The 26,494-nt window shown below is 37.0% G+C and overlaps 1 long non-coding RNA gene across 22 annotated transcripts in view; it reads left to right on the forward strand.

Annotated features, from left to right (window-relative positions):
* The window catches only part of LOC126340122 (uncharacterized), a 138,492-nt gene that overhangs the window by 72,877 nt on the left and 39,121 nt on the right, over positions 1 to 26,494 (forward strand). For 3 of the 22 annotated variants that reach the window (XR_007565134.1, XR_007565132.1, XR_007565135.1), the window contains exons 1-2: positions 12,116 to 12,300; positions 14,463 to 14,728. This is a non-coding gene — a long non-coding RNA (uncharacterized LOC126340122). Of the gene's footprint in view, positions 1 to 511; positions 1,753 to 12,115; positions 12,301 to 12,490; positions 12,526 to 14,462; positions 14,729 to 16,837; positions 17,013 to 17,838; positions 17,971 to 18,009; positions 19,160 to 19,824; positions 20,860 to 21,087; positions 21,262 to 22,958; positions 23,225 to 24,367; positions 24,390 to 25,333; positions 25,509 to 26,494 lie in introns of those variants that run through there. The other 19 variants (XR_007565121.1, XR_007565116.1, XR_007565122.1 and 16 more) reach the window with 13 other exon arrangements.

A 26,494-nucleotide genomic window follows, 5' to 3' on the forward strand; every position in this document is an offset into this window, starting at 1 on the left:
TACGATGTGTGTCGAAATGATGGAGATACCTGATATGTGGTGAAATGAAGGATGGAGGTGTGTGTGTGTGAGGACGTGGCCCTTTCCCAAGTCATAGAATTAATTATTTCAGTTAGGTGTGGTGGACAATAATGATAGTGAGGAAGTATTTATGTGTGACAGGATCAGAAGTTTTATTGGTACCCGTATTTGGCAAATGAGTTGTGCTGATGTTGAGAACAAGAAATATTGAAAATATAGATGATGAAGGTGAAACTTGATGTTGGTAATGGTGAGTGGCTTTCTGGTGTGATGTGTTAGTATTAAAATTTGTGGAAGTTATAAAGAGTCCAATTGTGGAGAGGTTGTTAGCTATTGTGAAGTGAAATACAGTGAAGTGTAGTAAATAAAGAGACACTTGAACGACCCTTGGTTATTGATAAGATTGTAAAGAAGGTTTATATTGTGTGTGGTACTTTTGTTTGTTGTGGGTTAGCGTAAAAGAATTTATCCTTTGAGATATGTTATGGAGGTAGAAAAATGTAGGAAGTACAGTCCCTTAATATTTAGAATACGCGAGGAAATGATATAGTGGAGACATGTAACGTGTGAGAGAATGTGTAAGAAGTAGCTGGTATGTGCGTGATGTGTAGGTTTATGAAATTGGAGTATTGTGGTAATTAGTAATGATGAAGGTAATGAAGTAGTGATGTTCTGGTTTTCGAAAGAATGGAGTAAGGGATGGTGTATGGTTTGAAGTAGAGTTAAAAACCTGAGTGAGGTGAAGGAGAGGTTAAATTTTGTAAAGGTGGTATAATACGAGGTTGAAAAATGGTGCAGAGAAGATAAAATAATGTTGTGTCAGTGTGGAGGTTAATGTTTAAATGAGGAAATAAAGAAGTAACCCAGAGAAAACGTAAAAAAGTTAGGAAGGAGGTGTGATAGTGAAGAGGTGTGATGAAGTGAAGGGGAATTGCTGCAAAATAGAGTTTGATGGTGAATGGTTTGTGAACTAATGTTGCCCCTGTAGGTCCTGCCTACGAGATTTGAGTTTGGACAGTTAGTGATATGGTGATTTAGTAGTGTGTGTGACTTGATGAAATGATAATCCATAGAGGTGAATATGTATTGTCCCAGTGAGTAAAATATCATTTGAAATTGGTAGAGAGACGTACGATTAGAAGACCAATCAAATAATAATTCACTTTGATGAGGTAGCGAGGATGAGAGAATTTAGAGCGAGTACAGAAAGTAAAAAAGAGAAAAAATGGATGTTGGTTTGATTGTTTTGAAAGAAATTTTGTTCCCCCTGTAGATTGATCCCCGAAAATTTAGGATAGTTCATAAGGGTTTATAGGTTTATTCTCAAAATATTTGGAATGTAGGTGATGTGTATGAGCTGGAAACACTGAAAAGAAAGTATTCTGTGAGAAGGAGTGTAAAGTGTATGAGGTGGAGATTCCCATTGCCCAGGCAATTCTTAATCCTTGGATGTCCCTTTTGTGAGCTGGTAGCATGTTGTAGATAAGAATGTAAATGATGGAGTAGGTATTGGTGCAGTTGACACGCTATGTATGGCAAAGTAGGAGGAGACCTGAGTTGAGCAGAAATGTGGATGATTTATAATAATTTTTTGCGAGTTAATCGTAGGTGCACTGTGAAAAGAGGCAAGTCCAACTGAAGGTAGTATATCCAAGAGTTGAGTGAGTGATACTGTGTCGTTAAAGGCAATGTGGGTAAAATGTTTAAAAGAGAGATTGGAAGAAGGCATAGGTTTAAGTAAAGAGAGAATGAGTCCCAAGAGTTCTTAGAGGTGAATGAACATAAGTGTGGGTTGAGTGTATAGACGTAAGAAACAATGACTAGCAAGTTAGTAATGTTTGAGAGCTGTTATGGAATTTGATCATGAGAGTTGCATTATTGAGTTTTTGCAGTTTTGTATAAGCCAGGTGATGAGTGTAAGACCCGTGACTGTTTAAATTAGGAAGAGAGTAAAAGGTGTTCGAAGACCCTATTGCAGATGCAGAGAGAAAAGGAAAGTCTGTTGGTGTATTGAAAGTTGGAGTACATGTAAGGTGTTCAGAAAGTGTAATTGATGGCCCTTCCCATTGACGTACAGATGCTGATTGTTGTTTGAAACGAGAAGCTCCCACGTAAATCCAACATTATAGGAATTACGTTAATTTACGATGTGTGTCGAAATGATGGAGATACCTGATATGAGGTGAAATGTAGGATGGAGGTGTGTGTGTGTGTGAAAACGTGGCCCTTTCCGAAGTCATAGAATTAATTATTTCAGTTATGTGTGGTGGAGAATAAGGATAGTGATTAAGTATTTATGTGTGACAGGATCAGAAGTTTTATTGGTACCCGTATTTGACAAATGAGTTGTGCTGATGTTGAGAACAGGAAATATTGAAAATGTAGATGATGAAGGTGAAACTTGATGTTGGTAATGGTGAGTGGCTTTCCGGTTTGATGTGTTAGTATTAAAATTTGTGGAAGTTATAAAGAGTCCAATTGTGGAGAGGTTGTTAGCTAATGTGAAGTGAAATACAGTGAAGTGTAGTAAGTAAAGAGACAGTTGAACGACCCTTGGTTATTGATAAGATTGTAAAGAAGGTTTATATTGTGTGCTGTAGTTTTGTTTGTTGTGGGTTAGCGTAAAAGAATTTATCCTTTGAGATGTGTTATGGAGGTAGAAAAGTGTAGGAAGTACAGCCCCTTAATATTTAGAATACGAGAGGAAATGATATAGTGGAGACATGTAACGTGTGAGAGAGTGTGTACGAAGTAACTGGTATGTGCGTGATGTGTAGGTTTATGAAATTGGAGTATTGTGGTAATTAGTAATGATGAAGGTAATGAAGTAGTGATGTTCTGGTTTTCGAAAGAATGGAGCAAGGGATGGTGTATGGTTTGAAGTAGAGTTAAAAACCTGAGTGAGGTGAAGATGAGGTTAAATTTTGTAAAGGTGGTATAATACAAGGTTGAAGAATGATGCAGAAAGATAAAATAAGGTTGTGTCAGTGTGGAGGTTAATGTTTAATTGAGGAATTAAAATAGTAACCCAGAGAAAATGTAAAAAAGTTAGGAAGGAGGTGTGATAATGAAGAGGTGAGATGAAGTGAAGGGGAATTGCTGAAAAATAAAGTTTGATGATGAATGGTTTGTGAACTAATGTTGCCCCGGTATGTCCTGCCTACGAGATTTGAGTTTGGACAGTTAGTGATATTTTGATTTAGTAGTGTGTGTGACTTGATGAAATGATAATCCATAGAGGTGAATATGTATTGTCCCAGAGGGTAAAATATCGTTTGAAATTGGTAGAGAGATGTACGAATAGAAGACCAATCAAATAATAATTCACTTTGATGAGGTAGCGAGGATGAGAGAATTTAGAGCGAGTATAGAAAGTAAAAAAGAGAAAAAATGGATGTTGGTTTGATTGTTATGAAAGAAATTTTGTTCCCCCTGTAGATTGATCCCCTAAAATTTAGGATAGTTGATAAAGGTTTATAGGTTTATTCTCAAAATATTTGGAATATAGGTGATGTGTATGAGCTGAAAACACTGAAAAGAAAGTATTCTGTGAGAAGGAGTGTAAAGTGTATGAGGTGGAGATTCCCATTGCCCAGGCAATTCTTAATCCTTGGATGTCCCTTGTGTGAGCTGGTAGCATGTTGGAGATAAGAATGTAAATGAAGGAGTAGGTATTGGTGCAGTTGACACGCTATATATGGCAAAGTAGGAGGAAACCTGAGTTGAGCAGAAATGATGATTTATAATAATTTTTTTTGGAGTTAATCATAGGTGCACTGTGAAAAGAGGGAAGTCCGACTGAAGGTAGTATATCCAAGAGTTGAGTGAGTGATACTGTGTTGTTAAAGGCAATGTGGGTAAAATGTTTAAAAGAGAGATTGGAGGAAGGCATAGGTTGAAGTAAAGTGAGAATGAGTCCCAAGAGTTCTTAGAGGTGAATGAACATAAGTGTGGTTGGAGTGTATAGACGTAAGAAACAATGACTAGCAAGTTAGTAATGTTTGAGAGCTGTTATGGAATTTGATCATGAGAGTTACATTATTGAGTTTTTGTATAAGCCAGGTGATGAGTATAAGACCCGTGACTGTTTAAATTACGAAGAGACTAGAAGGTGTTCGAAGACACTATTGCAGATGCAGAGAGAAAAGGAAAGTCTGTTGGTGTATTGAAAGTTGGAGTACATGTAAGGTGTACAGAAAGTGTAATTGATGGCCCTTCCCATTGAGGTACATTGCTGATTGTTGTTTGGAACGAGAAGATCCCACGTAAATCCTACATTATAGGAATTATGTTAATTTACGATGTGTGTCGAAATGATGGAGATACCTGATATGAGGTGAAATATAGGATGGAGGTGTGTGTGTGTGAAAACGTGGCCCTTTCCCAAGTCATAGAATTAGTTATTTCAGTTATGTGTGGTGGAGAATAAGGATAGTGATTAAGTATTTATGTGTGACAGGATCAGAAGTTTTATTGGTACCCATATTTGGCAAATGAGTTGTGCTGTTGTTGAGAACAGTAAATATTGAAAATGTAGATGATGAAGGTGAAACTTGATGTTGGTAATGGTGAGTGGCTTTCTGGTGTGATGTGTTAGTATTAAAATTTGTGGAAGTTATAAAGAGTCCAATTGTGGAGAGGTTGTTAGCTATTGTGAAGTGAAATACAGTGAAGTGCAGTAAGTAAAGAGACAGTTGAACGACCTTTGGTTATTGATAAGATTGTAAAGAAGGTTTATATTGTGTGTGGTAGTTTTGTTTGTTGTGGGTTAGCGTAAAAGAATTTATCCTTTGAGATGTGTTATGGAGGTAGAAAAGTGTAGGAAGTACAGTCCCTTAATATTTAGAATACGAGAGGAAATGATATAGTGGAGAAATGTAACGTGTGAGAGAGGGTGTACGAAGTAACTGGTATGTGCGTGATGTGTAGGTTTATGAAATTGCAATATTGTGGTAATTAGTAATGGTGAAGGTAATGAAGTAGTGATGTTCTGGTTTTCGAAAGAATGGAGCAAGGGATGGTGTATGGTTTGAAGTAGAGTTAAAAACCTGAGTGAGGTGAAGTTGAGGTTAAATTTTGTAAAGGTGGTATAATACGAGGTTGAAGAATGATGCAGAAAGATAGAATAAGGTTGTGTTAGTGTGGAGGTTAATGTTTAATTGAGGAAATAAAAGAGTAACCCAGAGAAAATGTAAAAAAGTTAGGAAGGAGGTGTGATAGTGAAGAGGTGAGATGAAGTGAAGGGGAATTGCTGAAAAATAGAGTTTGATGGTGAATGGTTTGTGAACTAATGTTGCCCCGGTATGTCCTGCCTACGAGATTTGAGTTTGGACAGTTAGTGATATGGTGATTTAGTAGTGTGTGTGACTTGATGAAATGATAATCCATAGAGGTGAATATGTATTGTCCCAGAGAGTAAAATATCGTTTGAAATTGGTAGAGAGATATACGAATAGAAGACCAATCAAATAATAATTTACTTTGATGAGGCAGCGAGGATGAGAGAATTTAGAGCGAGTATAGAAAGTAAAAAAGAGAAATAATGGATGTTGGTTTGATTGTTATGAAAGAAATTTTGTTCCCCCTGTATATTGATCCCCTAAAATTTAGGATAGTTGATAAGGGTTTATAGGTTTATTCTCAAAATATTTTTAATATAAGTGATGTGTATGAGCTGGAAACACTGAATAGAAAGTATTCTGTGAGAAGGAGTGTAAAGTGTATGAGGTGGAGATTCCCATTGCCCAGGCAATTCTTAATCCTTGGATGTCCCTTGTGTGAGCTGGTAGCATGTTGGAGATAAGAATGAAAATGAAGGAGTAGGTATTGGTGCAGTTGACACGCTATATATGGCAAAGTAGGAGGAAACCTGAGTTGAGCAGAAATGATGATTTATAATAATTTTTTTTGGAGTTAATCATAGGTGCACTGTGAAAAGAGGGAAGTCCGACTGAAGGTAGTATATCCAAGAGTTGAGTGAGTGATACTGTGTTGTTAAAGGCAATGTGGGTAAAATGTTTAAAAGAGAGATTGGAGGAAGGCATAGGTTGAAGTAAAGTGAGAATGAGTCCCAAGAGTTCTTAGAGGTGAATGAACATAAGTGTGGTTGGAGTGTATAGACGTAAGAAACAATGACTAGCAAGTTAGTAATGTTTGAGAGCTGTTATGGAATTTGATCATGAGAGTTACATTATTGAGTTTTTGTATAAGCCAGGTGATGAGTATAAGACCCGTGACTGTTTAAATTACGAAGAGACTAGAAGGTGTTCGAAGACACTATTGCAGATGCAGAGAGAAAAGGAAAGTCTGTTGGTGTATTGAAAGTTGGAGTACATGTAAGGTGTACAGAAAGTGTAATTGATGGCCCTTCCCATTGAGGTACATTGCTGATTGTTGTTTGGAACGAGAAGATCCCACGTAAATCCTACATTATAGGAATTATGTTAATTTACGATGTGTGTCGAAATGATGGAGATACCTGATATGAGGTGAAATATAGGATGGAGGTGTGTGTGTGTGAAAACGTGGCCCTTTCCCAAGTCATAGAATTAGTTATTTCAGTTATGTGTGGTGGAGAATAAGGATAGTGATTAAGTATTTATGTGTGACAGGATCAGAAGTTTTATTGGTACCCATATTTGGCAAATGAGTTGTGCTGTTGTTGAGAACAGTAAATATTGAAAATGTAGATGATGAAGGTGAAACTTGATGTTGGTAATGGTGAGTGGCTTTCTGGTGTGATGTGTTAGTATTAAAATTTGTGGAAGTTATAAAGAGTCCAATTGTGGAGAGGTTGTTAGCTATTGTGAAGTGAAATACAGTGAAGTGCAGTAAGTAAAGAGACAGTTGAACGACCTTTGGTTATTGATAAGATTGTAAAGAAGGTTTATATTGTGTGTGGTAGTTTTGTTTGTTGTGGGTTAGCGTAAAAGAATTTATCCTTTGAGATGTGTTATGGAGGTAGAAAAGTGTAGGAAGTACAGTCCCTTAATATTTAGAATACGAGAGGAAATGATATAGTGGAGAAATGTAACGTGTGAGAGAGGGTGTACGAAGTAACTGGTATGTGCGTGATGTGTAGGTTTATGAAATTGCAATATTGTGGTAATTAGTAATGGTGAAGGTAATGAAGTAGTGATGTTCTGGTTTTCGAAAGAATGGAGCAAGGGATGGTGTATGGTTTGAAGTAGAGTTAAAAACCTGAGTGAGGTGAAGTTGAGGTTAAATTTTGTAAAGGTGGTATAATACGAGGTTGAAGAATGATGCAGAAAGATAGAATAAGGTTGTGTTAGTGTGGAGGTTAATGTTTAATTGAGGAAATAAAAGAGTAACCCAGAGAAAATGTAAAAAAGTTAGGAAGGAGGTGTGATAGTGAAGAGGTGAGATGAAGTGAAGGGGAATTGCTGAAAAATAGAGTTTGATGGTGAATGGTTTGTGAACTAATGTTGCCCCGGTATGTCCTGCCTACGAGATTTGAGTTTGGACAGTTAGTGATATGGTGATTTAGTAGTGTGTGTGACTTGATGAAATGATAATCCATAGAGGTGAATATGTATTGTCCCAGAGAGTAAAATATCGTTTGAAATTGGTAGAGAGATATACGAATAGAAGACCAATCAAATAATAATTTACTTTGATGAGGCAGCGAGGATGAGAGAATTTAGAGCGAGTATAGAAAGTAAAAAAGAGAAATAATGGATGTTGGTTTGATTGTTATGAAAGAAATTTTGTTCCCCCTGTATATTGATCCCCTAAAATTTAGGATAGTTGATAAGGGTTTATAGGTTTATTCTCAAAATATTTTTAATATAAGTGATGTGTATGAGCTGGAAACACTGAATAGAAAGTATTCTGTGAGAAGGAGTGTAAAGTGTATGAGGTGGAGATTCCCATTGCCCAGGCAATTCTTAATCCTTGGATGTCCCTTGTGTGAGCTGGTAGCATGTTGGAGATAAGAATGAAAATGAAGGAGTAGGTATTGGTGCAGTTGACACGCTATATATGGCAAAGTAGGAGGAAACCTGAGTTGAGCAGAAATGATGATTTATAATAATTTTTTTTGGAGTTAATCATAGGTGCACTGTGAAAAGAGGGAAGTCCGACTGAAGGTAGTATATCCAAGAGTTGAGTGAGTGATACTGTGTTGTTAAAGGCAATGTGGGTAAAATGTTTAAAAGAGAGATTGGAGGAAGGCATAGGTTGAAGTAAAGTGAGAATGAGTCCCAAGAGTTCTTAGAGGTGAATGAACATAAGTGTGGTTGGAGTGTATAGACGTAAGAAACAATGACTAGCAAGTTAGTAATGTTTGAGAGCTGTTATGGAATTTGATCATGAGAGTTACATTATTGAGTTTTTGTATAAGCCAGGTGATGAGTATAAGACCCGTGACTGTTTAAATTACGAAGAGACTAGAAGGTGTTCGAAGACACTATTGCAGATGCAGAGAGAAAAGGAAAGTCTGTTGGTGTATTGAAAGTTGGAGTACATGTAAGGTGTACAGAAAGTGTAATTGATGGCCCTTCCCATTGAGGTACATTGCTGATTGTTGTTTGGAACGAGAAGATCCCACGTAAATCCTACATTATAGGAATTATGTTAATTTACGATGTGTGTCGAAATGATGGAGATACCTGATATGAGGTGAAATATAGGATGGAGGTGTGTGTGTGTGAAAACGTGGCCCTTTCCCAAGTCATAGAATTAGTTATTTCAGTTATGTGTGGTGGAGAATAAGGATAGTGATTAAGTATTTATGTGTGACAGGATCAGAAGTTTTATTGGTACCCATATTTGGCAAATGAGTTGTGCTGTTGTTGAGAACAGTAAATATTGAAAATGTAGATGATGAAGGTGAAACTTGATGTTGGTAATGGTGAGTGGCTTTCTGGTGTGATGTGTTAGTATTAAAATTTGTGGAAGTTATAAAGAGTCCAATTGTGGAGAGGTTGTTAGCTATTGTGAAGTGAAATACAGTGAAGTGCAGTAAGTAAAGAGACAGTTGAACGACCTTTGGTTATTGATAAGATTGTAAAGAAGGTTTATATTGTGTGTGGTAGTTTTGTTTGTTGTGGGTTAGCGTAAAAGAATTTATCCTTTGAGATGTGTTATGGAGGTAGAAAAGTGTAGGAAGTACAGTCCCTTAATATTTAGAATACGAGAGGAAATGATATAGTGGAGAAATGTAACGTGTGAGAGAGGGTGTACGAAGTAACTGGTATGTGCGTGATGTGTAGGTTTATGAAATTGCAATATTGTGGTAATTAGTAATGGTGAAGGTAATGAAGTAGTGATGTTCTGGTTTTCGAAAGAATGGAGCAAGGGATGGTGTATGGTTTGAAGTAGAGTTAAAAACCTGAGTGAGGTGAAGTTGAGGTTAAATTTTGTAAAGGTGGTATAATACGAGGTTGAAGAATGATGCAGAAAGATAGAATAAGGTTGTGTTAGTGTGGAGGTTAATGTTTAATTGAGGAAATAAAAGAGTAACCCAGAGAAAATGTAAAAAAGTTAGGAAGGAGGTGTGATAGTGAAGAGGTGAGATGAAGTGAAGGGGAATTGCTGAAAAATAGAGTTTGATGGTGAATGGTTTGTGAAATAATGTTGCCCCGGTATGTCCTGCCTACGAGATTTGAGTTTGGACAGTTAGTGATATGGTGATTTAGTAGTGTGTGTGACTTGATGAAATGATAATCCATAGAGGTGAATATGTATTGTCCCAGAGAGTAAAATATCGTTTGAAATTGGTAGAGAGATATACGAATAGAAGACCAATCAAATAATAATTTACTTTGATGAGGCAGCGAGGATGAGAGAATTTAGAGCGAGTATAGAAAGTAAAAAAGAGAAATAATGGATGTTGGTTTGATTGTTATGAAAGAAATTTTGTTCCCCCTGTATATTGATCCCCTAAAATTTAGGATAGTTGATAAGGGTTTATAGGTTTATTCTCAAAATATTTTTAATATAAGTGATGTGTATGAGCTGGAAACACTGAATAGAAAGTATTCTGTGAGAAGGAGTGTAAAGTGTATGAGGTGGAGATTCCCATTGCCCAGGCAATTCTTAATCCTTGGATGTCCCTTGTGTGAGCTGGTAGCATGTTGGAGATAAGAATGAAAATGAAGGAGTAGGTATTGGTGCAGTTGACACGCTATATATGGCAAAGTAGGAGGAAACCTGAGTTGAGCAGAAATGATGATTTATAATAATTTTTTTTGGAGTTAATCATAGGTGCACTGTGAAAAGAGGGAAGTCCGACTGAAGGTAGTATATCCAAGAGTTGAGTGAGTGATACTGTGTTGTTAAAGGCAATGTGGGTAAAATGTTTAAAAGAGAGATTGGAGGAAGGCATAGGTTGAAGTAAAGTGAGAATGAGTCCCAAGAGTTCTTAGAGGTGAATGAACATAAGTGTGGTTGGAGTGTATAGACGTAAGAAACAATGACTAGCAAGTTAGTAATGTTTGAGAGCTGTTATGGAATTTGATCATGAGAGTTACATTATTGAGTTTTTGTATAAGCCAGGTGATGAGTATAAGACCCGTGACTGTTTAAATTACGAAGAGACTAGAAGGTGTTCGAAGACACTATTGCAGATGCAGAGAGAAAAGGAAAGTCTGTTGGTGTATTGAAAGTTGGAGTACATGTAAGGTGTACAGAAAGTGTAATTGATGGCCCTTCCCATTGAGGTACATTGCTGATTGTTGTTTGGAACGAGAAGATCCCACGTAAATCCTACATTATAGGAATTATGTTAATTTACGATGTGTGTCGAAATGATGGAGATACCTGATATGAGGTGAAATATAGGATGGAGGTGTGTGTGTGTGAAAACGTGGCCCTTTCCCAAGTCATAGAATTAGTTATTTCAGTTATGTGTGGTGGAGAATAAGGATAGTGATTAAGTATTTATGTGTGACAGGATCAGAAGTTTTATTGGTACCCATATTTGGCAAATGAGTTGTGCTGTTGTTGAGAACAGTAAATATTGAAAATGTAGATGATGAAGGTGAAACTTGATGTTGGTAATGGTGAGTGGCTTTCTGGTGTGATGTGTTAGTATTAAAATTTGTGGAAGTTATAAAGAGTCCAATTGTGGAGAGGTTGTTAGCTATTGTGAAGTGAAATACAGTGAAGTGCAGTAAGTAAAGAGACAGTTGAACGACCTTTGGTTATTGATAAGATTGTAAAGAAGGTTTATATTGTGTGTGGTAGTTTTGTTTGTTGTGGGTTAGCGTAAAAGAATTTATCCTTTGAGATGTGTTATGGAGGTAGAAAAGTGTAGGAAGTACAGTCCCTTAATATTTAGAATACGAGAGGAAATGATATAGTGGAGAAATGTAACGTGTGAGAGAGGGTGTACGAAGTAACTGGTATGTGCGTGATGTGTAGGTTTATGAAATTGCAATATTGTGGTAATTAGTAATGGTGAAGGTAATGAAGTAGTGATGTTCTGGTTTTCGAAAGAATGGAGCAAGGGATGGTGTATGGTTTGAAGTAGAGTTAAAAACCTGAGTGAGGTGAAGTTGAGGTTAAATTTTGTAAAGGTGGTATAATACGAGGTTGAAGAATGATGCAGAAAGATAGAATAAGGTTGTGTTAGTGTGGAGGTTAATGTTTAATTGAGGAAATAAAAGAGTAACCCAGAGAAAATGTAAAAAAGTTAGGAAGGAGGTGTGATAGTGAAGAGGTGAGATGAAGTGAAGGGGAATTGCTGAAAAATAGAGTTTGATGGTGAATGGTTTGTGAAATAATGTTGCCCCGGTATGTCCTGCCTACGAGATTTGAGTTTGGACAGTTAGTGATATGGTGATTTAGTAGTGTGTGTGACTTGATGAAATGATAATCCATAGAGGTGAATATGTATTGTCCCAGAGAGTAAAATATCGTTTGAAATTGGTAGAGAGATATACGAATAGAAGACCAATCAAATAATAATTTACTTTGATGAGGCAGCGAGGATGAGAGAATTTAGAGCGAGTATAGAAAGTAAAAAAGAGAAATAATGGATGTTGGTTTGATTGTTATGAAAGAAATTTTGTTCCCCCTGTATATTGATCCCCTAAAATTTAGGATAGTTGATAAGGGTTTATAGGTTTATTCTCAAAATATTTTTAATATAAGTGATGTGTATGAGCTGGAAACACTGAATAGAAAGTATTCTGTGAGAAGGAGTGTAAAGTGTATGAGGTGGAGATTCCCATTGCCCAGGCAATTCTTAATCCTTGGATGTCCCTTGTGTGAGCTGGTAGCATGTTGGAGATAAGAATGTAAATGAAGGAGTAGGTATTGGTGCAGTTGACACGCTATGTATGGCAAAGTAGGAGGAGACCTGAGTTGAGCAGAAATGTGGATGATTTATAATAATTTTTTGCGAGTTAATCGTAGGTGGACTGTGAAAAGAGGGAAGTCCGACTGAAGGTAGTATATCCAAGAGTTGAGTGAGTGATACTGTGTTGTTAAAGGCATCGTGGGTAAAATGTTTAAAAGAGAGATTGGAAGAAGGCATAGGTTTAAGTAAAGTGAGAATGAGTCCCAGGAGTACTTAGAGGTGAATGAACATAAGTGTGGTTGGAGTGTATAGACGTAAGAAACAATGACTAGCAAGTTAGTATTGTTTGAGAGCTGTTATGGAATTTGATCGTGAGAGTTGCATTATTGAGTTTTTGGAGTTTTGTATAAGCCAGGTGATGAGTGTAAGACCCGTGACTGTTTAAATTAGGAAGAGAGTAGAAGGTGTTGGAAGACCCTATTGCAGATGCAGAGAGAAAAGGAAAGTCTGTTGGTGTATTGAAAGTTGGAGTACATGTAAGGTGTACAGAAAATGTAATTGTTGACCCTTCCCATTGAGGTACAGATGCTGATTGTTGTTTGAAACGAGAAGCTCCCACGTAAATCCAACATTATAGGAATTATGTTAATTTACGATGTGTGTCGAAATGATGGAGATACCTGATATGAGGTGAAATGTAGGATGGAGGTGTGTGTGTGTGAGGACGTGGCCCTTTCCCAAGTCATAGAATTAATTATTTCAGTTATGTGTGGTGGAGAATAATGATAGTGATTAAGGATTTATGTGTGACAGGATCAGAAGTTTTATTGGTACCCGTATTTGGCAAATGAGTTGTGCTGATGTTGAGAACAAGAAATATTGAAAATATAGATGATGAAGGTGAAACTTGATGTTGGTAATGGTGAGTGGCTTTCTGGTGTGATGTGTTAGTATTAAAATTTGTGGAAGTTATAAAGAGTCCAATTGTGGAGAGGTTGTTAGCTATTGTGAAGTGAAATACAGTGAAGTGTAGTAAATAAAGAGACACTTGAACGACCCTTGGTTATTGATAAGATTGTAAAGAAGGTTTATATTGTGTGTGGAAGTTTTGTTTGTTGTGGGTTAGCGTAAAAGAATTTATCCTTTGAGATGTGTTCTGGAGGTAGAAAAAAGTAGGAAGTACAGACTTTAATATTTAGAATACGCGAGGAAATGATATAGTGGAGACATGTAACGTGTGAGAGAGTGTGTACGAAGTAGCTGGTATGTGCGTGATGTGTAGGTTTATGAAATTGAAGTATTGTGGTAATTAGTAATGATGAAGGTAATGAAGTAGTGATGTTCTGGTTTTCGAAAGAATGGAGTAAGGGATGGTGTATGGTTTGAAGTAGAGTTAAAAACCTGAGTGAGGTGAAGATGTGGTTAAATTTTGTAAAGGTGGTATAATACAAGGTTGAAGAATGATGCAGAAAGATAAAATAAGGTTGTGTCAGTGTGGAGGTTAATGTTTAATTGAGGAAATAAAAGAGTAACCCAGAGAAAATGTAAAAAAGTTAGGAAGGAGGTGTGATAGTGAAGAGGTGAGATGAAGTGAAGGAGAATTGCTGCAAAATAGAGTTTGATGGTGAATGGTTTGTGAACTAATGTTGCCCCGGTATGTCCTGCCTACGAGATTTGAGTTTGGACAGTTAGTGATATGGTGATTTAGAAGTGTGTGTGACTTGATGAAATGATAATCCATAGAGGTGAATATGTATTGTCCCAGAGAGTAAAATATCATTTGAAATTGGTAGAGAGATGTACGAATAGAAGACCAATCAAATAATATTTCACTTTGATGAGGTAGCGAGGATGAGAGAATTTAGAGCGAGTATAGAAAGTAAAAAAGAGAAAAAATGGATGTTGGTTTGATTGTTATGAAAGAAATTTTGTTCCCCCTGTAGATTGATCCCCTAAAATTTAGGATAGTTGATAAGGGTTTATAGGTTTATTCTCAAAATATTTGGAATGTAGGTGATGTGTATGAGCTGAAAACACTTAAAAGAAAGTATTCTGTGAGAAGGAGTGTAAAGTGTATGAGGTGGAGATTCCCATTGCCCAGGCAATTCTTAATCCTTGGATGTCCCTTGTGTGAGCTGGTAGCATGTTGGAGATAAGAATGAAAATGAAGGAGTAGGTATTGGTGCAGTTGACACGCTATGGATGGCAGAGTAGGAGGAGACCTGAGTTGAGCAGAAATGTGGATGATTTATAATAATTTTTTTGCGTGTTAATCGTAGGTGCACTGTGAAAAGAGGGAAGTCTGACTGAAGGTAGTATATCCAAGAGTAGAGTCAGTGATGCTGTGTTGATAATGGCAATGTGGGTAAAATGTTTAAAAGAGAGATTTGAAGAAGGCATAGGTTTAAGTAAAGTGAGAATGAGTCCCAAGAGTTCTTAGAGGTGAATGAACATAGGTGTGGTTGGAGTGTATAGACGTAAGAAACAATGACTAGCAAGTTAGTAATGTTTGAGAGCTGTTATGGAATTTGATCGTGAGAGTTGCATTACTGAGTTTTTGGAGTTTTGTATAAGCCAGGTGATGAGTGTAAGACCCATGACTGTTTAAATTAGGAAGAGAGTAGAAGGTGTTCGAAGACCCTATTGCAGATGCAGAGAGAAAAGGAAAGTCTGTTGGTGTGTTGAAAGTTGGAGTACATGTAAGGTGTACAGGAAGTGTAATTGATTGCCCTTCCCATTGAGGTACAGATGCTGATTGTTGTTTGGAACGAGAAGCTCCCACGTAAATCCAACATTATAGGAATTATGTTAATTTACGATGTGTGTCGAAATGATGGAGATACCTGATATGAGGTGAAATGTAGGATGGAGGTGTGTGTGTGTGAGGACGTGGCCCTTTCCCAAGTCATAGAATTAATTATTTCAGTTACGTGTGGTGAAGAATAATGGTAGTGAGGAAGTATTTATGTGTGACAGGATCAGAAGTTTTATTGGTACCCGTATTTGGCAAATGAGTTGTGCTGATGTTGAGAACAGGAAATATTGAAAATGTAGATGATGAAGGTGAAACTTGATGTTGGTAATGGTGAGTGGCTTTCTGGTGTGATGTGTTAGTATTAAAATTTGTGGAAGTTATAAAGAGTCCAATTGTGGAGAGGTTGTTAGCTATTGTGAAGTGAAATACAGTGAAGTGCAGTAAGTAAAGAGACACTTGAACGACCTTTGGTTATTGATAAGATTGTAAAGAAGGTGCGTGGTAGTTTTGTTTGTTGTGGGTTAGCGTAAAATAATTTGTCCTTTGAGATGTGTTATGGAGGTAGAAAAGTGTAGGAAATACAGTCCCTTAATATTTAGAATACGAGAGGAAATGATATAGTGGAGACATGTAACGTGTGAGAGAGTGTGTACGAAGTAGCTGGTATGTGCGTGATGTGTAGGTTTATGAAATTGGAGTATTGTGGTAATTAGTAATGATGAAGGTAATGAAGTAGTGATGTTCTGGTTTTCGAAAGAATGGAGTAAGGGATGGAGAATGGTTTGAAGTAAAGTTAAAAAACTGAGTGAGGTGAAGTTGAGGTTAAATTATGTAAAGGTGGTGTAATACGAGGTTGAAGAATGGTGCAGAAAGATAAAATAAGGTTGTGTCAGTGTGGAGGTTAATGTTTAAATGAGGAAATAAAAGAGTAACCCAGAGAAAATGTAAAAAAGTTAGGAAGGAAGTGTGATAGTGAAGAGGTGTGATGAAGTGAAGAGGAATTGCTGAAAAATAGAGTTTGATGGTGAATGGTTTGTGAACTAATGTTGCCCCTGTACGTCCTGCCTACGAGATTTGAGTTTGGACATTTAGTGATAAGGTGATTTAGTAGTGTGTGTGACGTGATGTAATGATAATCCATAGAGGTGAATATGTATTGTCCCAGAGAGTAAAATATCGTTTGAAATTGGTAGATAGATGTACAAATAGAAGACTAATCAAATAATAATTCACTTTGATGAGGTAGCGAGGATGAGAGAATGTAGAGCGAGTACAGAAAGTAAAAAAGAGAAAAAATGGATGTTGGTTTGATTGTTATGAAAGAAATTTTGTTCCCCCTGTAGATTGATCTCCTAAAATAGTTGATAAGGGTCTATAGGTTTATTCTCAAAATATTTGGAATATAGGTGATGTGTATGAGCTGAAAACACTGAATAGAAAGTATTCTGTGAGAAGGAGTGTAAAGTGTATGAGGTGGAGATTCCCATTGCCCAGGTAATTCTTAATCCTTGGATGTCCCTTGTGTGAGCTGGTAGCATGTTGGAGATAAGAATGTAAATGAAGGAGTAGGTATTGGTGCAGTTGACACGCTATGTATGGCAGAGTAGGAGGAGACCTGAATTGAGCATAAATGTGGATGATTTATAATAATTTTTTGCGAGTTAATCGTAGGTACCCTGTGAAAAGAGGGAAGTCCGACTGAAGGTAGTATATCCAAGAGTAGAGTGAGTGATGCTGTGTTGATAAAGGCAATGCGGGTAAAATGTTTTAAAAGAGATATTGGAAGAATTCATAGGTTTAAGTAAAGTGAGAATGAGTCCCAGGAGTACTTAGAGGTGAATGAACATAGGTGTGGCTGGAGTGTATAGACGTAAGAAACAATGACTAGCAAGTTAGTAATGTTTGAGAGCTGTTATGGAATTTGATCGTGAGAGTTGCATTATTGAGTTTTTGGAGTTTTGTATAAGTCAGGTGATGAGTGTAAGACCCGTGACTGTTTAAATTAGGAATTGAAAGTTGGAGTACATTTAAGGTGTACAGAAAGTGTAATTGATGGCCCTTCCCATTGAGGTACAGATGCTGATTGTTGTTTGGAACGAGAAGCTCCCACATAAATCCAACATCATAGGAATTATGTTAATTTACGATGTGTGTCGAAATGATGGAGATACCTGATATGAGGTGAAATGTCGGATGGAGGTGTGTGTGTGTGAAAACGTGGACCTTTCCCAAGTCATAGAATTAATTATTTCAGTTATTTGTGGTGGAGAATAATGATAGTGAGGAAGTATTTATGTGTGACAGGATCAGAAGTTTTATTGGTACCCGTATTTGGCTAATGAGTTGTGCTGATGTTGAGAACAGGAAATATTAAAAATGTAGATGATGAAGGTGAAACTTGATGTTGGTAATGGTGAGTGGCTTTCTGGTGTGATGTGTTAGTATTAAAATTTGTGGAAGTTATAAAGAGTCCAATTGTGGAGAGGTAATTAGCTATTGTGAAGTGAAATACAGTGAAGTGTAGTAATTAAAGAGACACTTGAATGACCGTTGGTTATTGATAAGATTGTAAAGAAGCTTTATATTGTGTGTGGTAGTTTTGTTTGTTGTGGGTTAGAGTAAAAGAATTTATCCTTTGAGATGTGTTATGGAGGTAGAAAAGTGTAGGAAGTACAGTCCCTTAACATTAAGAATACGAGAGGAAATGATATAGTGGAGACATGTAACGTGTGAGAGAGTGTGTACGAAGTAGCTGGTATGTGCGTGATGTGTAGGTTTATGAAATTGGAGTATTGTGGTAATTAGTAATGATGAAGGTAATGAAGTAGTGATGTTCTGGTTTTCGAAAGAATGGAGTAAGGGATGGTGTATGGTTTGAAGTAGAGTTAAAACCCTGAGTGAGGTGAAGTTGAGGTTAAATTTTGTAAAGGTGTTGTAATACGAGGTTGAAGATTGGTGCAGAAAGATAAAATAAGGTTGTGTGAGTGTGGAGGTTAATGTTTAAATGAGGAAATAAAAGAGTAACCCAGAGAAAATGTAAAAAAGTTAGGAAGGAGGTGTGATAGTGAAGAGGTGTGATGAAGTGAAGGGGAATTGCTGCAAAATAGAGTTTGATGGTGAATGGTTTGTTAGCTAATGTTGCCCCTGTATGTCCTGCCTACGAGATTTGAGTTTGGACAGTTAGTGATATGGTGATTTAGTAGTGTGTGTGACTTGATGAAATGATAATCCATAGAGGTGAATATGTATTGTCCCAGAGAGTAAAATATCATTTGAAATTGGTAGAGAGATGTACGAATAGAAGACCAATCAAATAATATTTCACTTTGATGAGGTAGCGAGGATGAGAGAATTTAGAGCGAGTATAGAAAGTAAAAAAGAGAAAAAATGGATGTTGGTTTGATTGTTATGAAAGAAATTTTGTTCCCCCTGTAGATTGATCCCCTAAAATTTAGAATAGTTGATAAGGGTTTATAGGTTTATTCTCAAAATATTTGGAATATAGGTGATGTGTATGAGCTGAAAACACTGAAAAGAAAGTATTCTGTGAGAAGGAGTGTAAAGTGTATGAGGTGGAGATTCCCATTGCCCAGGCAATTCTTAATCCTTGGATCTCCCTTGTGTGAGCTGGTAACATGTTGGAGATAAGAATGTAAATGAAGGAGTAGGTATTGGTGCAGTTGACACGCTATGTATGGCAGAGTAGGGGGAGACCTGAGTTGAGCAGAAATGTGGATGATTTATAATAATTGTTTGCGACTTAATCGTAGGTGCCCTGTGAAAAGAGGGAAGTCTGACTGAAGGTAGTATATCGAAGAGTAGAGTGAGTGATGCTGTGTTGATAAAGGCAATGTGTGTAAAATGTTTAAAAGAAGGATTTGAAGAAGCCATAGGTTTAAGTAAAGTGAGAATGTGTCCCAAGAGTTCTTAGAGGTGAATGAACATAGGTGTGGTTGGAGTGTATAGATGTAAGAAACAATGACTAGCAAGTTAGTAATGTTTGAGAGCTGTTATGGAATTTGATCGTGAGAGTTGCATTATTGAGTTTTTGGAGTTTTGTATAAGCCAGGTGATGAGTGTAAGACCCGTGACTGTTTAAATTAGGAAGAGAGTAGAAGGTATTCGAAGACCCTATTGCAGATGCAGAGAGAAAAGGAAAGTCTGTTGGTGTATTGATAGTTGGAGTACATGTAAGGTGTACAGAAAGTGTAATTGATGGCCCTTCCCATTGAGGTACAGATGCTGATTGTTGTTTGGAACGAGAAGCTCCCACGTTAATCCAACATTATAGGAATTATGTTAATTTACGATGTGTGTCGAAATGATGGAGATACCTGATATGAGGTGAAATGTAGGATGGAGGTGTGTGTGTGTGAAAACGTGGCCCTTTCTCTAATCATAGAATTAATTATTTCAGTTATGTGTGGTGGAGAGTAATGATAGTTAGGAAGTATTTATGTGTGACAGGATCAGAAGTTTTATTGGTACCCGTATTTGGCAAATGAGTTGTGCTGATGTTGAGAACAGGAATATTGAAAATGTAGATGATGAATATGAAACTTGATGTTGGTAATGGTGAGTGGCTTTCTGGTGTGATGTGTTAGTATTAAAATTTGTGGAAGTTATAAAGAGTCCAATTGTGGAGAGGTTGTTAGCTAATGTGAAGTGAAATACAGTGAAGTGTAGTAAGTTAAGAGACACTTGAACGACCTTTGGTTATTGATAAGATTGTAAAGAAGGTGTGTGGTAGTTATGTTTGTTGTGGGTTAGCGTAAAAGAATTTGTCCTTTGAGATGTGTTATGGACGTAGAAAAGTGTAGGAAATACAGTCCCTTAATATTTAGAATAAGAGAGGAAATGATATAGTGGAGACATGTAACGTGTGAGAGAGTGTGTACGAAGTAGCTGGTATGTGCGTGATGTGTAGGTTTATGAAATTGGAGTATTGTGGTAATTAGTAATGATGAAGGTAATGAAGTAGTGATGTTCTGGTTTTCGAAAGAATGGAGTAAGGGATGGAGAATGGTTTGAAGTAAAGTTAAAAAACTGAGTGAGGTGAAGTTGAGGTTAAATTATGTAAAGGTGGTGTAATACGAGGTTGAAGAATGGTGCAGAAAGATAAAATAAGGTTGTGTCAGTGTGGAGGTTAATGTTTAAATGAGGAAATAAAAGAGTAACCCAGAGAAAATGTAAAAAAGTTAGGAAGGAAGTGTGATAGTGAAGAGGTGTGATGAAGTGAAGGGGAATTGCTGACAAATAGAGTTTGATGATGAATGGTTTGTGAACTAATGTTGCCCCGGTATGTCCTGCCTACGAGATTTGAGTTTGGACAGTTAGTGATATGGTGATTTAGTAGTGTGTGTGACGTGATGTAATGATAATCCATAGAGGTGAATATGTATTGTCCCAGAGAGTAAAATATCGTTTGAAATTGGTAGAGAGATGTACGAATAGAAGACCAATCAAATAATAATTCACTTTGAGGTAGCGAGGATTAGCGAATTTGGAGCGAGTATAGAAAGTAAAAAAGAGAAAAAATGGATGTTGGTTTGATTGTTATGAAAGAAATTTTGTTCCCCCTGTAGATTGATCCCCTAAAATTTAGGATAGTTGATAAGGGTTTATAGGTTTATTCTCAAAATATTTGGAATATAGGTGATGTGTATGAGCTGAAAACACTGAAAAGAAAGTATTCTGTGAGAAGGAGTGTAAAGTGTATGAGGTGGAGATTCCCATTGCCCAGGCAATTCTTAATCCTTGGATGTCCATGGTGTGAGCTGGTAGCATGTTGGAGATAAGAATGTAAATGAAGGAGTAGGTATTGGTGCAGTTGACACGCTATGTATGGCAGAGTAGGATTAGACCTGAATTGAGCATAAATGTGGATGATTTATAATAATTTTTTGCGAGTTAATCGTAGGTACCCTGTGAAAAGAGGGAAGTCCGACTGAAGGTAGTATATCCAAGAGTAGAGTGAGTGATGCTGTGTTGATAAAGGCAATGCGGGTAAAATGTTTTAAAAGAGATATTGGAAGAATTCATAGGTTTAAGTAAAGTGAGAATGAGTCCCAGGAGTACTTAGAGGTGAATGAACATAGGTGTGGCTGGAGTGTATAGACGTAAGAAACCATGTCTAGCAAGTTAGTAATGTTTGAGAGCTGTTATGGAATTTGATCGTGAGAGTTGCATTATTGAGTTTTTGGAGTTTTGTATAAGTCAGGTGATGAGTGTAAGACCCGTGACTGTTTAAATTAGGAATTGAAAGTTTGAGTACATTTAAGGTGTACAGAAAGTGTAATTGATGGCCCTTCCCATTGAGGTACAGATGCTGATTGTTGTTTGGAACGAGAAGCTCCCACATAAATCCAACATCATAGGAATTATGTTAATTTACGATGTGTGTCGAAATGATGGAGATACCTGATATGAGGTGAAATGTCGGATGGAGGTGTGTGTGTGTGAAAACGTGGACCTTTCCCAAGTCATAGAATTAATTATTTCAGTTATTTGTGGTGGAGAATAATGATAGTGAGGAAGTATTTATGTGTGACAGGATCAGAAGTTTTATTGGTACCCGTATTTGGCTAATGAGTTGTGCTGATGTTGAGAACAGGAAATATTAAAAATGTAGATGATGAAGGTGAAACTTGATGTTGGTAATGGTGAGTGGCTTTCTGGTGTGATGTGTTAGTATTAAAATTTGTGGAAGTTATAAAGAGTCCAATTGTGGAGAGGTTGTTAGCTATTGTGAAGTGAAATACAGTGAAGTGCAGTAAGTAAAGAGACACTTGAACGACCTTTGGTTATTGATAAGATTGTAAAGAAGCTTTATATTGTGTGTGGTAGTTTTGTTTGTTGTGGGTTAGAGTAAAAGAATTTATCCTTTGAGATGTGTTATGGAGGTAGAAAAGTGTAGGAAGTACAGTCCCTTAACATTAAGAATACGAGAGGAAATGATATAGTGGAGACATGTAACGTGTGAGAGAGTGTGTACGAAGTAGCTGGTATGTGCGTGATGTGTAGGTTTATGAAATTGGAGTATTGTGGTAATTAGTAATGATGAAGGTAATGAAGTAGTGATGTTCTGGTTTTCGAAAGAATGGAGTAAGGGATGGTGTATGGTTTGAAGTAGAGTTAAAACCCTGAGTGAGGTGAAGTTGAGGTTAAATTTTGTAAAGGTGTTGTAATACGAGGTTGAAGATTGGTGCAGAAAGATAAAATAAGGTTGTGTGAGTGTGGAGGTTAATGTTTAAATGAGGAAATAAAAGAGTAACCCAGAGAAAATGTAAAAAAGTTAGGAAGGAGGTGTGATAGTGAAGAGGTGTGATGAAGTGAAGGGGAATTGCTGCAAAATAGAGTTTGATGGTGAATGGTTTGTTAGCTAATGTTGCCCCTGTATGTCCTGCCTACGAGATTTGAGTTTGGACAGTTAGTGATATGGTGATTTAGTAGTGTGTGTGACTTGATGAAATGATAATCCATAGAGGTGAATATGTATTGTCCCAGAGAGTAAAATATCATTTGAAATTGGTAGAGAGATGTACGAATAGAAGACCAATCAAATAATATTTCACTTTGATGAGGTAGCGAGGATGAGAGAATTTAGAGCGAGTATAGAAAGTAAAAAAGAGAAAAAATGGATGTTGGTTTGATTGTTATGAAAGAAATTTTGTTCCCCCTGTAGATTGATCCCCTAAAATTTAGGATAGTTGATAAGGGTTTATAGGTTTATTCTCAAAATATTTGGAATGTAGGTGATGTGTATGAGCTGAAAACACTTAAAAGAAAGTATTCTGTGAGAAGGAGTGTAAAGTGTATGAGGTGGAGATTCCCATTGCCCAGGCAATTCTTAATCCTTGGATGTCCCTTGTGTGAGCTGGTAGCATGTTGGAGATAAGAATGAAAATGAAGGAGTAGGTATTGGTGCAGTTGACACGCTATGGATGGCAGAGTAGGAGGAGACCTGAGTTGAGCAGAAATGTGGATGATTTATAATAATTTTTTTGCGTGTTAATCGTAGGTGCACTGTGAAAAGAGGGAAGTCTGACTGAAGGTAGTATATCCAAGAGTAGAGTCAGTGATGCTGTGTTGATAATGGCAATGTGGGTAAAATGTTTAAAAGAGAGATTTGAAGAAGGCATAGGTTTAAGTAAAGTGAGAATGAGTCCCAAGAGTTCTTAGAGGTGAATGAACATAGGTGTGGTTGGAGTGTATAGACGTAAGAAACAATGACTAGCAAGTTAGTAATGTTTGAGAGCTGTTATGGAATTTGATCGTGAGAGTTGCATTACTGAGTTTTTGGAGTTTTGTATAAGCCAGGTGATGAGTGTAAGACCCATGACTGTTTAAATTAGGAAGAGAGTAGAAGGTGTTCGAAGACCCTATTGCAGATGCAGAGAGAAAAGGAAAGTCTGTTGGTGTGTTGAAAGTTGGAGTACATGTAAGGTGTACAGGAAGTGTAATTGATTGCCCTTCCCATTGAGGTACAGATGCTGATTGTTGTTTGGAACGAGAAGCTCCCACGTAAATCCAACATTATAGGAATTATGTTAATTTACGATGTGTGTCGAAATGATGGAGATACCTGATATGAGGTGAAATGTAGGATGGAGGTGTGTGTGTGTGAGGACGTGGCCCTTTCCCAAGTCATAGAATTAATTATTTCAGTTACGTGTGGTGAAGAATAATGGTAGTGAGGAAGTATTTATGTGTGACAGGATCAGAAGTTTTATTGGTACCCGTATTTGGCAAATGAGTTGTGCTGATGTTGAGAACAGGAAATATTGAAAATGTAGATGATGAAGGTGAAACTTGATGTTGGTAATGGTGAGTGGCTTTCTGGTGTGATGTGTTAGTATTAAAATTTGTGGAAGTTATAAAGAGTCCAATTGTGGAGAGGTTGTTAGCTATTGTGAAGTGAAATACAGTGAAGTGCAGTAAGTAAAGAGACACTTGAACGACCTTTGGTTATTGATAAGATTGTAAAGAAGGTGCGTGGTAGTTTTGTTTGTTGTGGGTTAGCGTAAAATAATTTGTCCTTTGAGATGTGTTATGGAGGTAGAAAAGTGTAGGAAATACAGTCCCTTAATATTTAGAATACGAGAGGAAATGATATAGTGGAGACATGTAACGTGTGAGAGAGTGTGTACGAAGTAGCTGGTATGTGCGTGATGTGTAGGTTTATGAAATTGGAGTATTGTGGTAATTAGTAATGATGAAGGTAATGAAGTAGTGATGTTCTGGTTTTCGAAAGAATGGAGTAAGGGATGGAGAATGGTTTGAAGTAAAGTTAAAAAACTGAGTGAGGTGAAGTTGAGGTTAAATTATGTAAAGGTGGTGTAATACGAGGTTGAAGAATGGTGCAGAAAGATAAAATAAGGTTGTGTCAGTGTGGAGGTTAATGTTTAAATGAGGAAATAAAAGAGTAACCCAGAGAAAATGTAAAAAAGTTAGGAAGGAAGTGTGATAGTGAAGAGGTGTGATGAAGTGAAGAGGAATTGCTGAAAAATAGAGTTTGATGGTGAATGGTTTGTGAACTAATGTTGCCCCTGTACGTCCTGCCTACGAGATTTGAGTTTGGACATTTAGTGATAAGGTGATTTAGTAGTGTGTGTGACGTGATGTAATGATAATCCATAGAGGTGAATATGTATTGTCCCAGAGAGTAAAATATCGTTTGAAATTGGTAGATAGATGTACAAATAGAAGACTAATCAAATAATAATTCACTTTGATGAGGTAGCGAGGATGAGAGAATGTAGAGCGAGTACAGAAAGTAAAAAAGAGAAAAAATGGATGTTGGTTTGATTGTTATGAAAGAAATTTTGTTCCCCCTGTAGATTGATCTCCTAAAATAGTTGATAAGGGTCTATAGGTTTATTCTCAAAATATTTGGAATATAGGTGATGTGTATGAGCTGAAAACACTGAATAGAAAGTATTCTGTGAGAAGGAGTGTAAAGTGTATGAGGTGGAGATTCCCATTGCCCAGGTAATTCTTAATCCTTGGATGTCCCTTGTGTGAGCTGGTAGCATGTTGGAGATAAGAATGTAAATGAAGGAGTAGGTATTGGTGCAGTTGACACGCTATGTATGGCAGAGTAGGAGGAGACCTGAATTGAGCATAAATGTGGATGATTTATAATAATTTTTTGCGAGTTAATCGTAGGTACCCTGTGAAAAGAGGGAAGTCCGACTGAAGGTAGTATATCCAAGAGTAGAGTGAGTGATGCTGTGTTGATAAAGGCAATGCGGGTAAAATGTTTTAAAAGAGATATTGGAAGAATTCATAGGTTTAAGTAAAGTGAGAATGAGTCCCAGGAGTACTTAGAGGTGAATGAACATAGGTGTGGCTGGAGTGTATAGACGTAAGAAACAATGACTAGCAAGTTAGTAATGTTTGAGAGCTGTTATGGAATTTGATCGTGAGAGTTGCATTATTGAGTTTTTGGAGTTTTGTATAAGTCAGGTGATGAGTGTAAGACCCGTGACTGTTTAAATTAGGAATTGAAAGTTGGAGTACATTTAAGGTGTACAGAAAGTGTAATTGATGGCCCTTCCCATTGAGGTACAGATGCTGATTGTTGTTTGGAACGAGAAGCTCCCACATAAATCCAACATCATAGGAATTATGTTAATTTACGATGTGTGTCGAAATGATGGAGATACCTGATATGAGGTGAAATGTCGGATGGAGGTGTGTGTGTGTGAAAACGTGGACCTTTCCCAAGTCATAGAATTAATTATTTCAGTTATTTGTGGTGGAGAATAATGATAGTGAGGAAGTATTTATGTGTGACAGGATCAGAAGTTTTATTGGTACCCGTATTTGGCTAATGAGTTGTGCTGATGTTGAGAACAGGAAATATTAAAAATGTAGATGATGAAGGTGAAACTTGATGTTGGTAATGGTGAGTGGCTTTCTGGTGTGATGTGTTAGTATTAAAATTTGTGGAAGTTATAAAGAGTCCAATTGTGGAGAGGTAATTAGCTATTGTGAAGTGAAATACAGTGAAGTGTAGTAATTAAAGAGACACTTGAATGACCGTTGGTTATTGATAAGATTGTAAAGAAGCTTTATATTGTGTGTGGTAGTTTTGTTTGTTGTGGGTTAGAGTAAAAGAATTTATCCTTTGAGATGTGTTATGGAGGTAGAAAAGTGTAGGAAGTACAGTCCCTTAACATTAAGAATACGAGAGGAAATGATATAGTGGAGACATGTAACGTGTGAGAGAGTGTGTACGAAGTAGCTGGTATGTGCGTGATGTGTAGGTTTATGAAATTGGAGTATTGTGGTAATTAGTAATGATGAAGGTAATGAAGTAGTGATGTTCTGGTTTTCGAAAGAATGGAGTAAGGGATGGTGTATGGTTTGAAGTAGAGTTAAAACCCTGAGTGAGGTGAAGTTGAGGTTAAATTTTGTAAAGGTGTTGTAATACGAGGTTGAAGATTGGT

The sequence above is a fragment of the Schistocerca gregaria genome, chromosome 1 (assembly GCF_023897955.1).
Source record: "Schistocerca gregaria isolate iqSchGreg1 chromosome 1, iqSchGreg1.2, whole genome shotgun sequence".
Lineage (NCBI taxonomy): Eukaryota > Metazoa > Arthropoda > Insecta > Orthoptera > Acrididae > Schistocerca > Schistocerca gregaria.